The sequence below is a fragment of the Canis aureus genome, chromosome 6 (genome assembly GCF_053574225.1).
Source record: "Canis aureus isolate CA01 chromosome 6, VMU_Caureus_v.1.0, whole genome shotgun sequence".
NCBI lineage: Eukaryota > Metazoa > Chordata > Mammalia > Carnivora > Canidae > Canis > Canis aureus.
Window position 1 is genome coordinate 4,829,800 of NC_135616.1, and position 11,746 is coordinate 4,841,545.

At 43.6% G+C, this 11,746-nt stretch overlaps 2 long non-coding RNA genes across 3 annotated transcripts; one reads left to right on the forward strand and one right to left on the reverse strand.

Moving 5' to 3' along the window:
• Nucleotides 1-372: 372 nt before the first annotated feature.
• LOC144315435 (uncharacterized) lies at nt 373-7,670 on the reverse strand. Its single transcript, XR_013381123.1, has 3 exons — nt 7,033-7,670; nt 2,290-2,408; nt 373-1,287 (listed from the first exon to the last, which is right to left on the reverse strand). It is a non-coding gene; the product is annotated as an uncharacterized LOC144315435 (long non-coding RNA).
• A 40-nt stretch (nt 7,671-7,710) lies between these two features.
• Nucleotides 7,711-11,447, forward strand: LOC144315436 (uncharacterized). Of its 2 annotated transcripts, none has more exons than XR_013381125.1 (2): nt 7,711-8,870; nt 11,118-11,447. It is a non-coding gene; the product is annotated as an uncharacterized LOC144315436 (long non-coding RNA). The 2 variants fall into 2 exon arrangements; XR_013381124.1 differs by having other exon boundaries at nt 7,711-8,472.
• The last annotated feature ends 299 nt before the right edge of the window (nt 11,448-11,746 follow it).

Genomic DNA, 11,746 nt, shown 5'->3' on the forward strand with positions numbered 1-11,746 from the left:
GAAGCGCCCTCGATGTAGGCATTCCTGACGCTCTATCTGGAAGTCACTGTTGTGCTAAATGTACAGTTGTGGCTTCCAGCACCAGCTCTGCCTGGGGAGATACCTTAGTGCAGGTCAAGCACATTTTCAAGGTGCTGAATGTCAGAATCAAGGTCTACCGATGAGACCTAGAGAAGGCAAAATTTTAGATGACAAATCAGATTCATTTTCATCCTTTAAGGACCACATTGGGAAATGTGATCAAATAATAGTACTAGCATTACCCCTGTTTATTAAGTATTCACTACCAAGCATTGTATTGAACATTTTATGAGCAAAGTATTATTATGTCCATTTTATTTTATTATTTTTTTTTTATTTATGATAGTTACAGAGAGAGAGAGAGGCAGAGACACAGGCAGAGGGAGAAGCAGGCTCCATGCACCGGGAGCCCGATGTGGGATTCGATCCCGGGTCTCCAGGATCGCGCCCTGGGCCAAAGGCAGGCGCCAAACCGCTGCGCCACCCAGGGATCCCTATGTCCATTTTATAGATGAGTAAACTAAGGTTTAGCAAGTATAAGTGGTTACCTGGGATTTCATAGCTAACAAATGGTAGAACCAGGATTCCGTCTAATTCTATCTCACTGTGAGGCGCTTGCTCCCACATCGTTGCTTTGCTACTTGTATATGTACCAACCCGTCTGCAGGTTGTTAGTTTGCAAATATAGAGGATCAATCTTGGCAAAACACTGTACGCTTTTTCTCTTCTGCCTGCCTGAGAGCAATGTTTGAGAAGATGTCTCTGGGGGTTAGAGGCAAATTAGGCTTTGCTTAAACCAATACTCAGTTTAAATAAGCATCCAACAAAGAGATTTTATTTTTTATTATTCATATTATTATTTCATTCCCCATCGCACTCTTAATCCCAATTGGTGCCATTTACAAGGAAGACTAGCCCACAGCAAACAACACATGCCTAGCTATAGTCTTCATGGCCCCTTGCAAATTATCTCTCATAGCTTTCCTATAGCCAAGACTTGAAGACTCTTAGGTGCAAGGTTGTATTGACATAAGTTGTTGAGAGAATGCCATAATCCAGAGTCACAGGAGAATGGAGAAAATGGGCAATTCTGTGTAAAACGTGTTTTGCATTCCCGCACCCTGCAACCTGCTCAAGTGACATCTGTCAGGCTGGGGTTCCCTAAAGATGCCATCCCTAAGCTGCTGAAAATGGTCCCTGTAGGGATAAGCTTATTGCATTAAAGCTTAAGTCAATTCCAAAACGACTTCTTGTAGGAAGTAAAATCTAGAGGAAAGAGAAAACACAGAGAATGTCTTTTAAGATAGCAGCTAAATCATGCAGCACGGAAGTATGAGATTAGCAATGAAAATTAGACTTTAGTAGGCATCCGCTCAACTCCTCTGTCTCCATTCCTGCTGTGGAAAGGAGAAAATAGTAGAGCTAGCCAGACTTTGCAAGATACAGCCTGCCCACAGCCATGTCATAAAAGATCCTGCAAGAGCTAAATATCTGAGAAGCAATTCAAATGCTATTGACTTAACAGAAACCAACCAGGTTGTTTTTATGAACACATCTAAATCATACCACATACTTCAGGCCTGGTTTTGAAAAGAGGCCCCAAGACCTTTTTCTCTGCTGGAGCTATGTGCTTCTCCGTGCACATGCCTGGCTGCAGGGGGTGGGTCCATTCCGTCTGTGGGTGTCACTGATCTGTCTCCCAGAACATGGTGCCAGGCTAGGGGTAGGCATTAAACGGCTCCCCAAGCACTTACCTGACACATGTTCCTCTTTTGTTCTTCTAGGAAAACACATCTTAATTTCTGCATTCACCTCAACTAGTTTGGTGGGTCCAAACCACAAGTGGGCCAGGTAGGGACTTGTTTGTAAGATGTGCTCCCCAGCATACAAAACCTGTATGGGGGCGGCTTGGCTGTGCTCTTGGGTCCCTGGTTCAGAGCTCCACAAGCCCTGGCAGGGACCAGGCCTAATGGCAGCAAACAGAAGGGAGTTAACACTTGGGCCACAGCAGTGGTACAGCACTTGGGGAACAACCAATTGCCGTCTGGGGTGGGGGAGCCAAGGGAATGGAGGGGAGTGGTCTACTCAGGAAGATTAAAGTTCCAGACACAGGAAAGAAAGGGTCTTATTTCCTCTGAGACCTTTGGAAGACTTCGAGAAAATTTGATTTCAAAGTCTGACACCAGAATGGAGGCCTGGTTTTCAATTCAAGCAGAAATTCACACAGTCCTGCTGAAGTCCTAGCAGGGAGGACGTAGCTCAGCTCACCTGGCTGCCCTGTGAGATCAGATGCTCTCTGCACCCCAGGGGGTATCCGTCTGGGGGCCAGGTCCCACGGACTTCTTCACAGACTCATCATTCTTTCCAGAGTGGACCAGCTCTGCGTGCTGTGTGGAAACAGCCTGCTTACAAAACACTCTGACCATTGCCAGATGTGGGCACCTGGCCAGCTTCTACATAATTCAGGCTTTTCTTTGCTCAAGATGGTAAGATTTAAAGGAGCCTTAGAAGTTGATGTGTTTTAACCTCCTCCCCACCTCCCTTCATGCCTCTCTTCATCTTGGGAGCGGCCTCTCCTACCCAAGCACGTGGCAGCCCAGTATTCCATGTGCTGTGCGTCAGCACTTGTAGCTGGAAAGACCAAGATCGTGCGTTTTCCATACGCTTGCTCAAAAACAAAATAAAAATAACCGGGAAGATGTACTATCTGCCTCCTGGTGCCCAGGCCTTGTTTTCCACACATGGCTCTCCCCCAAGTTGTCAGCTCTCAAATACCCAGTTGGGAAGCTCCGTGCTCAGGAATGTGAGAGGGGATGCAGAGCCCAGCATGGTGGAAGCAGATCAATTTTACTCCTGTCATCAGAAGTAATCTTTTAAATTTAAAGTTACTCTTCTCATGTAAGAAGATCAAAGTAATGCACAGAGCCCTGTTAAATGAACACCGACAAATCTATATTTTAAAGTCAGAGCTGAGTTGGGACTTTTCCCACTGATCAAGCAAGGTCAGAGGTTCTGGGAATTTTAATTCCCATTTCATTTCTTCATTCAAGTGAGTCAGTCATATTGCTTTTTATGGGGATCCAAACCATGCTTGCTTTTGTCATCTGGGTCTCATCTGAAAAACTGTAGGGCAATGCAAGCCACAGATTGGCTCTGAGACATGTGCTCAAGCATGTATGTTCAGAGATGGCAAAATCAATCTCTTTTGCTCTGTCTCTCCCCATCTCTCAGCCTCTGTATCTCTGTCTCTCTCATACATGCACACCTGCACGTGCACACACACACTCACACACACTATAGCTGACTCAGCCTCTCCCAATTAGAACAGAATGTCAAAAATCCAACTGAGATTTCAACTTTCCCTCCTTGTTGACTGCATCCAACTGCAAGACGCCAGCAGAATCTGCCACTCATACACGGGAAACAGAATGTGCAGAGTTCTCAGGCATTGCATTGTGTTGAGGAAGAGAGGCTTCAAAATGTGAATACAAATGTGAATACATGTGAATTTACCTAGAAATTTCCAGGCAACTTACACTGGCCATGAATTTTTCTTGAATTATCTTACTGCTGACAAATAATTGGGCTGATAGCTAACCCTAATGGTTTCCCTCCATTTAGCCAGGATTAAAACCAACTGTATACTTTCTTTCAAAACGCACACACGTTTTAAGGGTCTGAAAAATGTTCAAAAAGGTTTTCTTTTGGTCTGCATTTTGGAGCTCATGTACCTGAACATCTGTTTCTCTAATGAGCCTAGAAGCATGATGGACAGGACTTCTCTCCAGAGTTTTTAGACTGACCAGTGGCAGAAAGGCTAAGAACCATCATCTAGATATATATTCAGCATGATTTTGCTGACCAATTTCAGACCATGTGCAGAGAAATCTGTTTTAATCCAGTATAATTCTATCACTGATATCAATCAAGCTCAGAAAAATGAAAGGAGGGACAAAATGATCTTGTCCAGAAGCCTGTCCAGAGACCTGCCATGATTAGAGCTTTGATTTCCATACCAGAAAACCAAAGTGGCCATTCCATGATGAGGAAAACATTTCCTTGGTCAGACATAAACTGTTTACAGATTCTAATTTACCTAATATGGGGCCCATGGTCATGAGCAGACACTGAAATAAGGCATTTCACATGCTCTCTCATTTACTCCTTAGGGTAGACCAGGGAAATGGGCATGATTATTTCCCATCCGTAGATGTACAAAAGAATGTTAGGCAGGAGGCTGTGTGTAAAACCCAGTGGCCTCCTCTAGTGGACAGGTATTCCCATCACACTTCACACACCCAGCCACCAGAATTAGGTAGCCTTGCTCCCTAACCCTACCCTTTGCCTCTCCAAAATCATTTTTCAAGAAAGTATTAGGGAAATTTCAAACTACTCCAAATGTGCTGGTTACTGCTCCGGGATTTCTCCTTACATCTACCAAAAAAGAGTCCAGCCTTGATTCTTCTGATGAGATCAGATTTAATCCTGGGTTAAGCTGGGGAGTAAGGCTGAAATATGGCTACCTTGGAAGAAAACTTGGAGTCTCTTTTCCAACAGAAGCAGAATGTCCATTCCAACCAAATGAAGAAACTCGAGTCTCTATAAAAACATCTTGGGAGAAGTAGTGTGGTCTCAGGAAAAGAGTTTGAGCTCTGGAACACCACTAGTTGGCACCACGTGGTGCCTACTGAGCTTCAGTTCCCTCATCAATTCAATGGAGGTGACATCAACTCTTGAAAGGATTAGACCCTGAGGCTGAAAGATCATGCGTACAGAGTTCCTAGCTCAGAGCAAGCAATTAATAAATGGTGACTTTTATTATCATTTTTTAAAAAATATTGGAGGCAGTTGTGTGTTATGGTTACTTGAATTTGGAAGGTTAAGTTTGTTTTAACCAGAAAATTCTCGTTGTTTCCATCCTCCATGTGGAAGATGTTTCTAAAACATATGCGTGCGCTTATTTTCCTGCCACAGAACGGAACACAATTGAATTTTTCTGTGATGATTAAGGATCTGGCTGTGCCCCGGGCAATCATTCTCAGAGCAAAGGCTTCTCATTGTTCAGCACTTAGATACAGATGTGGGAAGCTGTGCAGACCCAAGGATGGGCATCAACCTCTCCAAGTTAGTCAGTTGTTTGTTTTAAATAAATCTCTGATATCAGAGCACTTTACTAGGGTTTGCCTTTTACTTATCAAAGCAGGTTGGGAGCTATGTGTAAGGGTTGGCTATGTTCCCCGTAGAAGGTTGGCTTCTAGTTAATCCAAGTTTTGTTTATTCTTTGTTTATGATGCACATGAGTCTTCCCCAAGTAGAGGGAAAGTCTCATCAGTGGCAGAAGCCCAACTTCAGCAGAACCCAAGACCTGGCAGGACCTTTATAATCAGACTGCAGTCAGGATTCCTTAAAGGCATCTGTCTGCCCAAATTTATTTGTAACACTGAGCACTTTCTAAGGAAAAGGGAAGTGGAGAAGTGGGAGGTGGGAAATCAGCCCATGTTTTTCTTATTAAGTCCTTATAAAGGTTAGAGAGATCAGTCACAAATTCTGGAAAAGGAGAGACACATTTAGGTTGGCCCAAGTCAGTCTGGTTTTGGGTTGAAACACTGAGGGGAGAAGTGATGGTCTGACTCAGGAGAGAATAGCCACTATGTGTCCCCTACTCTGTAAAGCTCTGTGACAGCCTCCTCGGGCGCCTTGAACACCAATAGCCTTTACCAGACAGCAGCCTGATGACTTAAGTGTAAATGAGTCAGAAACATACGGATTACATTTCCCTGAGAAAATAGGTCACTTTAAAAATGAAGGGCAAAGTGCTTGGGAAAATGCATTATGGGTTCTGTCAAGGCCAAAAAGGAAGTAAACTAATTCATATATTCTCTAAATGCCAAATGTGAGCAAGCATTTCAGGGCAAACGCTTTACAGGAGTATGTATATATGATCGTGTAACTGTCTCAGCTTGGGAACCTCACCAAGATGATGTATATCCATGTATCGTCTGAGGCCTGGAAAATGATTTTTGTGAACAGCCAAAAAGAATATACACAGACCAAGACAATAACACTGACTAGTATCAAACACTGGAAACTGGAATTTAACTCAGTGTCTCCTGTGAGAAAGCCATTCCCACTCCCCATCCTCCCCTCAACTTTTTTTCTTTGACATTCTGACTTGAAAAATATCAAATGGGAAAATCAACACAAATGTTTGCTATGTGATATGGGCTGGCAAACAAACAAGTGAACAAAAATCCTTACAAGTGTGTGGCTGTAAAGGGATTCTGTTTTACTCAGGCTGAATGCTAACAATCTTTCTAAAGATGGTTGTCAAAATGGATGGAAGAGAAATGCAAAGAATTGCTCCTCACAGCTAGGTTGCCCAGGATGAAGTGATCGCAGAGCCCCAGGGAGCCCACTGCTGCCCCTTCCTGGCCCAATCCCCACCTCCAGAACTGGGGTCCAGGAAGCAAGGAAGGTCTTACTGGTGACCTACAAGGCCCACCTTGGGATGGCATTCCATTATCTTCTGAGCAATGGATCACCTACAGCGTCACACCGAGAGCTTGGTAGAGAGCGCCCTACAAGGTGAGGAATCTTGGAGGACAAACCAGGTGTGCAGACAAACTACAGGCACCTTCAGTCGGCCTTCTAAACCTCCACTAATTCTCCCTAACCCAGGCAGGACGGAATTATTTGTATTTATTGTCCTGGTTCCCCTAGAAACTCTGATGTGATATTTTCTCTCTCTCTCTCTCTCTCTCTCTCTCTCTCCCCCCACCCCCTTATCCTCCCTCCCTCTCTGCTTTTTATTGAGTCACTTTTTCTTCTCCCTCTGTGGTCTCAAAAGTTTCTCTGGGTTTTTTTTTTTTTTTTCTTCCTTGAGTATTTCTTTCTCTGTCTGGATTCTTCTCTGCCCCCATATGCTTATGTCTCCCTCACCTTGTCTCTCTCAGGAGCCTCGTGCTTGATGAAACAAGGCCCATGGGCACCCCAACATTTAGTCAGAACTACCTCCATAAGAACTGGCAGCTTATTCTCCATGTCTCAGTTGGGAAGGAGAAACACTTCTCATTTCCTCTTGGTATTTCTTCATTTGGAAGGATCTTCCACACCTGCTCCTCCCTGTGGGGAAAGAATGGCCTAGCGGGGTGAATGTGTGTAGCTGCCCTACTTCTTCTCCTGCTCAGTGGTTGGCTATGTCGCTTCTCCATGCAGTGCTGTGGGAGTCAGGGCATACTGCCTCCTGGAAGGGCTCAGTACACGGGCACACTAAGGCAGTCCTCAGAATCAGCCTTGTCAGATACGTAGGTGACCTTTCATCTTTCCATCAGGAGACTCTCATGCCTCATTTCTCAGTTGGATGACAAGAAGGATGGCATTCATTAGATTCCCACAAAGGACCCCCCCCCCAAGTCCTCATACACAGAAATTTTGACTCTACACCCCAAAATGTCCCTGAATGGGTCTCTACTTTGGTCTGTAGTCTATCTTCACTTCTCAAAACTCTTTCTTTCTCTTCTACAGCAGCCATTACTTTTGTTCACTGTTACCTAGTTCCCCTCTGCTTCAAGCACACAGGAAGATATACATCCTCACACAGTTGAAATTGGCCTTGACCCTATATGGTCTGTTGAAATGTGACATAGGGGATGATTGCTCTAGAATGTTACCCACCTCACAGGAGAATTCTATGCATGAGAAATGAAACTTTATGGTTTGAAGGCCCTGGGATCAGAGGGATATTTGTTATACAGCAGAATCTTTCTCATCCTGATGATACATCTTCCTTGTTTTGTTTCACTCAATCCTAAACCTCTGCATCTCAACTCTGGTTTCATCATTTTGCTAACATATCCCCATTTATTATCCTTTTCTTTCTCTGCCCCTCTAGCTCACCTGAGTTGTTTTTTTCCCCCTTAGGACAGACATGGATTTGTATTTTTAACGATCATAAATAGATTGGCTTTTATTTTCCGCAAATTTGGAAGAACATAATTTGAAGAAAGGAATGTTCAACCCGACATAAGAAAAATACTTTAAGCCCAATGGTCTGAATGCTTTAGGTCTAGAATAAAAGACAGAGAAATATGTATTTGTTCATCTCAGAAAACTGAAGGGAAGGAATGTTCTCAAAGACTTAATAAGTCTGAAATACAAGTCCACGTAAAAGAAGAATAGACAGACTTCTTGGACAAATTGAAAAGAAATTGCCAAACTCCCTGTGGCCTTGAAATCTTGAATTCTTCAATGTGTAGGAAAAGAAATAGAAGAGAGCAGAGTGGCATCTCAGAAGTTACTCTGAAAGTCAATTCTTTCTGACCATACCGCTCAAAGGCAAGTGAGAAGTTTTAGGAGGTGGCGGGAAGCACTTTTAATGTAATAACCTTCAATTCCCAGTAGGACACAAACCACATGTTGGTGTTATGGATAAATTCTGAACAGCATCTGAGGGTAAGTGTTTAATTACACTTGGCGCAGCTACACATTTTTACTCACAAGACAGGAAATCCCCCAACTATTAACTGCATTCGACCTCGACACACCGAATGAGAACCTTTTTGGCTGTTCTTTGCAGGATGGTCAGAGCCAGCATCATTTCTGGGGCAACAGTAGCACCTGGACCCAAAGCCTTATTATGTGATTGCCCATGGTTGGGGCCCAGGGGGACACCCCCTCCAACACCCTCAATGGCACTAAATAAAAGAATTAAACCTTTTCCAGGCCAAGCCCCATGGTGTCTGCCTGGGAGAGTTCAAGGCAGTTTGGTAAACGGGATGAACTGCTCCAGGCTTTCTCCCAGATGTCCTGAAATTCTTACTGGAGGTAACACTGTGGTCTCTGAGTACCAGGTAGGGAGTAGCAATTATGGGCCAGCCTCAGGCAGAAATAAAGTAGCTAGAACACTGTGCCCCAACTTCTTTTTAGCACATGCTACTTATAAATGACTCAATATCTCATACACTCATTTAAGGTTTATTAAATATCAAAACAAAAACCCAGATGAGCTGTTAAACACTGTCTGACTAGCCCTCCTTGAGAACTCTTGTGCTGGAACTTCTAGCTCTTTCCTTTTTTAATGGTTTTCACTTCATCTATCTGTTCTCAACATCCACCCATCTGTACTATACTCATTTATTCATTCAGAAAGCGTTTACTAAGGGTACTAGACATTAGAGAGATGAAGTAAAATAAATCATGAGCCTTGCTCTAGAGGAAGATGAACAGAGACGATCTTATTACATTGTAGCAAATTCTCTGGTAAGGTGCATGCTGGGTAAAAGCCAGCACCCACACTTGCCCCAAAGGCAATGGCATGAAGTGTCAGGGAAGATTTCCCCAAAGGAATGAAAGCCTTGTCCTTCTTTCCATATCCTATTCAAACCTACTCAGCAACCCTTCATTCATACAAAAGTAAAAATCATAAACTCTCACAAAATTATCAAATCTTAAGCATCTTGATTGTTTAGTCCAATTTATAAAGCAGAAAATTGCGGTTTGTAAAGACCAGCCACTGGTCCATGGTCACACAGGTGCTAAGCAGCAGAGAGGTTATACTAAACAACTACTTTGAGTGCTCCTCCTTCCAAGTACCCATTTCTGCGTAACAAACAACTGCAGAACAATAGCAATAGCTTATTTCACTCCTGAATCTGCCCTCTGGCTGAACATGGCAGGAAAGCTTGCTCTAATCTATGAGGCATTCCCTGGAGTAAGTCTCTGGAGCTAGAGAATCACTTCCTGTGCTTGCTATGGGGTGGCAGCCCAGCATTGGCTCCTCTTCTGGTGCGCCTCTCCATGGGGCTTCTTGGGCTTCCTCATAGCATGGCAGCTGATTTCAAAAGCAAGGGTGTGAGAGGCAGGGAGTGGAAGTTGCCAATTTCTTAAGGCTTGGTTCCAGAAACTGGCACAGCATAGTTTCTGCCATATTGTCTTTGTTCAAAATCTAAGGCAGTGGGGTCATAGACCTCATCTCTCAAGGGGAAGAATGGCAAAGAATTTTTGGCCATCTCTGATTTACTACATCTGCCTAGGTGATTTTGCAATCTGATGGACTTTAAGACTAAGTTAAAAGAAATAAAAGCCAAGTGCAAGGATAAGGGGAACAACATGCCAGTGGTCTTTGGCATTTGTGCTGCAGGCTGTTGCAAGCTTCTTCGGGTGGCTTTTCAGGTGTCAGCCAGCAAATGAAGGCAAAAGGGCAGAAAAAGATGAGGTTTTCCAGTCAATGAAGTTACCCACGCAACCCTCAGAGACATGGTACCCTACTTTGCTACATATTAGAATAACCTGAGAGCCTTCAAAAAAGAAATATAGATTCCCACTGCCACTCCAGATCACAATTCCCAGAGGTGACCAGAAAGGTTTTTTTTTTTTTAAGATTTTATTTATTTATTCATGACAGACTCAGAGAGAGAGAGAGAGAGAGGCAGAGACACAGGCAGAGGGAGAAGCAGACTCCATGCAGGAAGCCCAATGTGGGACTCGATCCCAGGTCTCCAGGGTCACACCCCGGGCCAAAGGTGGCGCTAGACCACTGAGCCACCGGGGCTGCCCCCAGAAAGTTATTTTTAAGAAAGTTCCTCAGGTGAAGGGAGGCAGATTGGTGGTCAGCACCTGTTGGCAAACCTACATGTTGAAACTGCTCCCAGAATCACTGACACTTAGTTGAGGGTGAGAACCCTGCATATTTTTACAGATGTCTTTTAAATGATAAAATTGAGGTCCATCTCCCCTCCCTCCAATTATGAATTCCACTTTGGCTGTGAAAAATAGTCCTAAGATAAGATAAAGAACTGAGGGAAATGTATGACTTTTTCTGGTCCAAGAGCTCTGTTTTGGACACAAGACACCGAGGCCAAAATAAAAGCCCAGAGGACAGGGAGGAGAGACCTGGCTCATTTTGGGGTTCCAATATAATTGTTTTGAAATTCATTCATGTTGTTGCATGAATCAATAATTCATTCTTTTCTGTTGCTGAGCAGTGTTCCATCGTATGAATAGACAATTTGTGCCCAAAAATGACTGCAAAGTTTGGAGAAAATCTGACAGATTTTGTTCAGCAAAGAAAAAAATAAATCCTTTCTCTTATCTTCCAGAGACTAAACTACTGCTCATTGCCACATTTCCTGCAAAAGAGGCTTGAGCTAATTCCTGAGGACCATCTGCTCAGCCAGGCCAGAGAAATACCTTTAAGTTCCAGCAGTGGAGACTGGGCTTACTCTCTAGAGACATGTGCCTCTATTCCAAACAGAGCAAGGACTCAGATTAGCTACATCTCCAAGAAAACACTCGAAAAAGCACAGAAAGGGAAAATGGTCTCTTTGCCCTTTATCAAAAGGAGAAAATCATTTTCATTTACCCTTACAATGAACATCTGGCTCACTTCCTGTTTGGGCTATTGCAAATAAAGCTGCTATGAACGTTCACTTATGGGATATAGGTTTCCTGTTTCTATTGAGTAAAGACTTACGGGTAGAAAGGCAGGGATGGGTTATAGAGTGGGCATAGGTTAACTTAAAAGAAACTTTCAATATGTCTTCCAGAGTGGCTGCATGTTGCTACCAGAAGCATATGAGAGTTCCAGTTGCTCCACATCCTCACCATCACTCACCTGGCTCCATACTTTTAACTGTTGCCAATCCAGTGGGTACTTATTTTGTCATACATTCCATTTTTCTTTCCCTGATACAAATGATGTTGAGCACATCTTGTGCTTACTAGACAT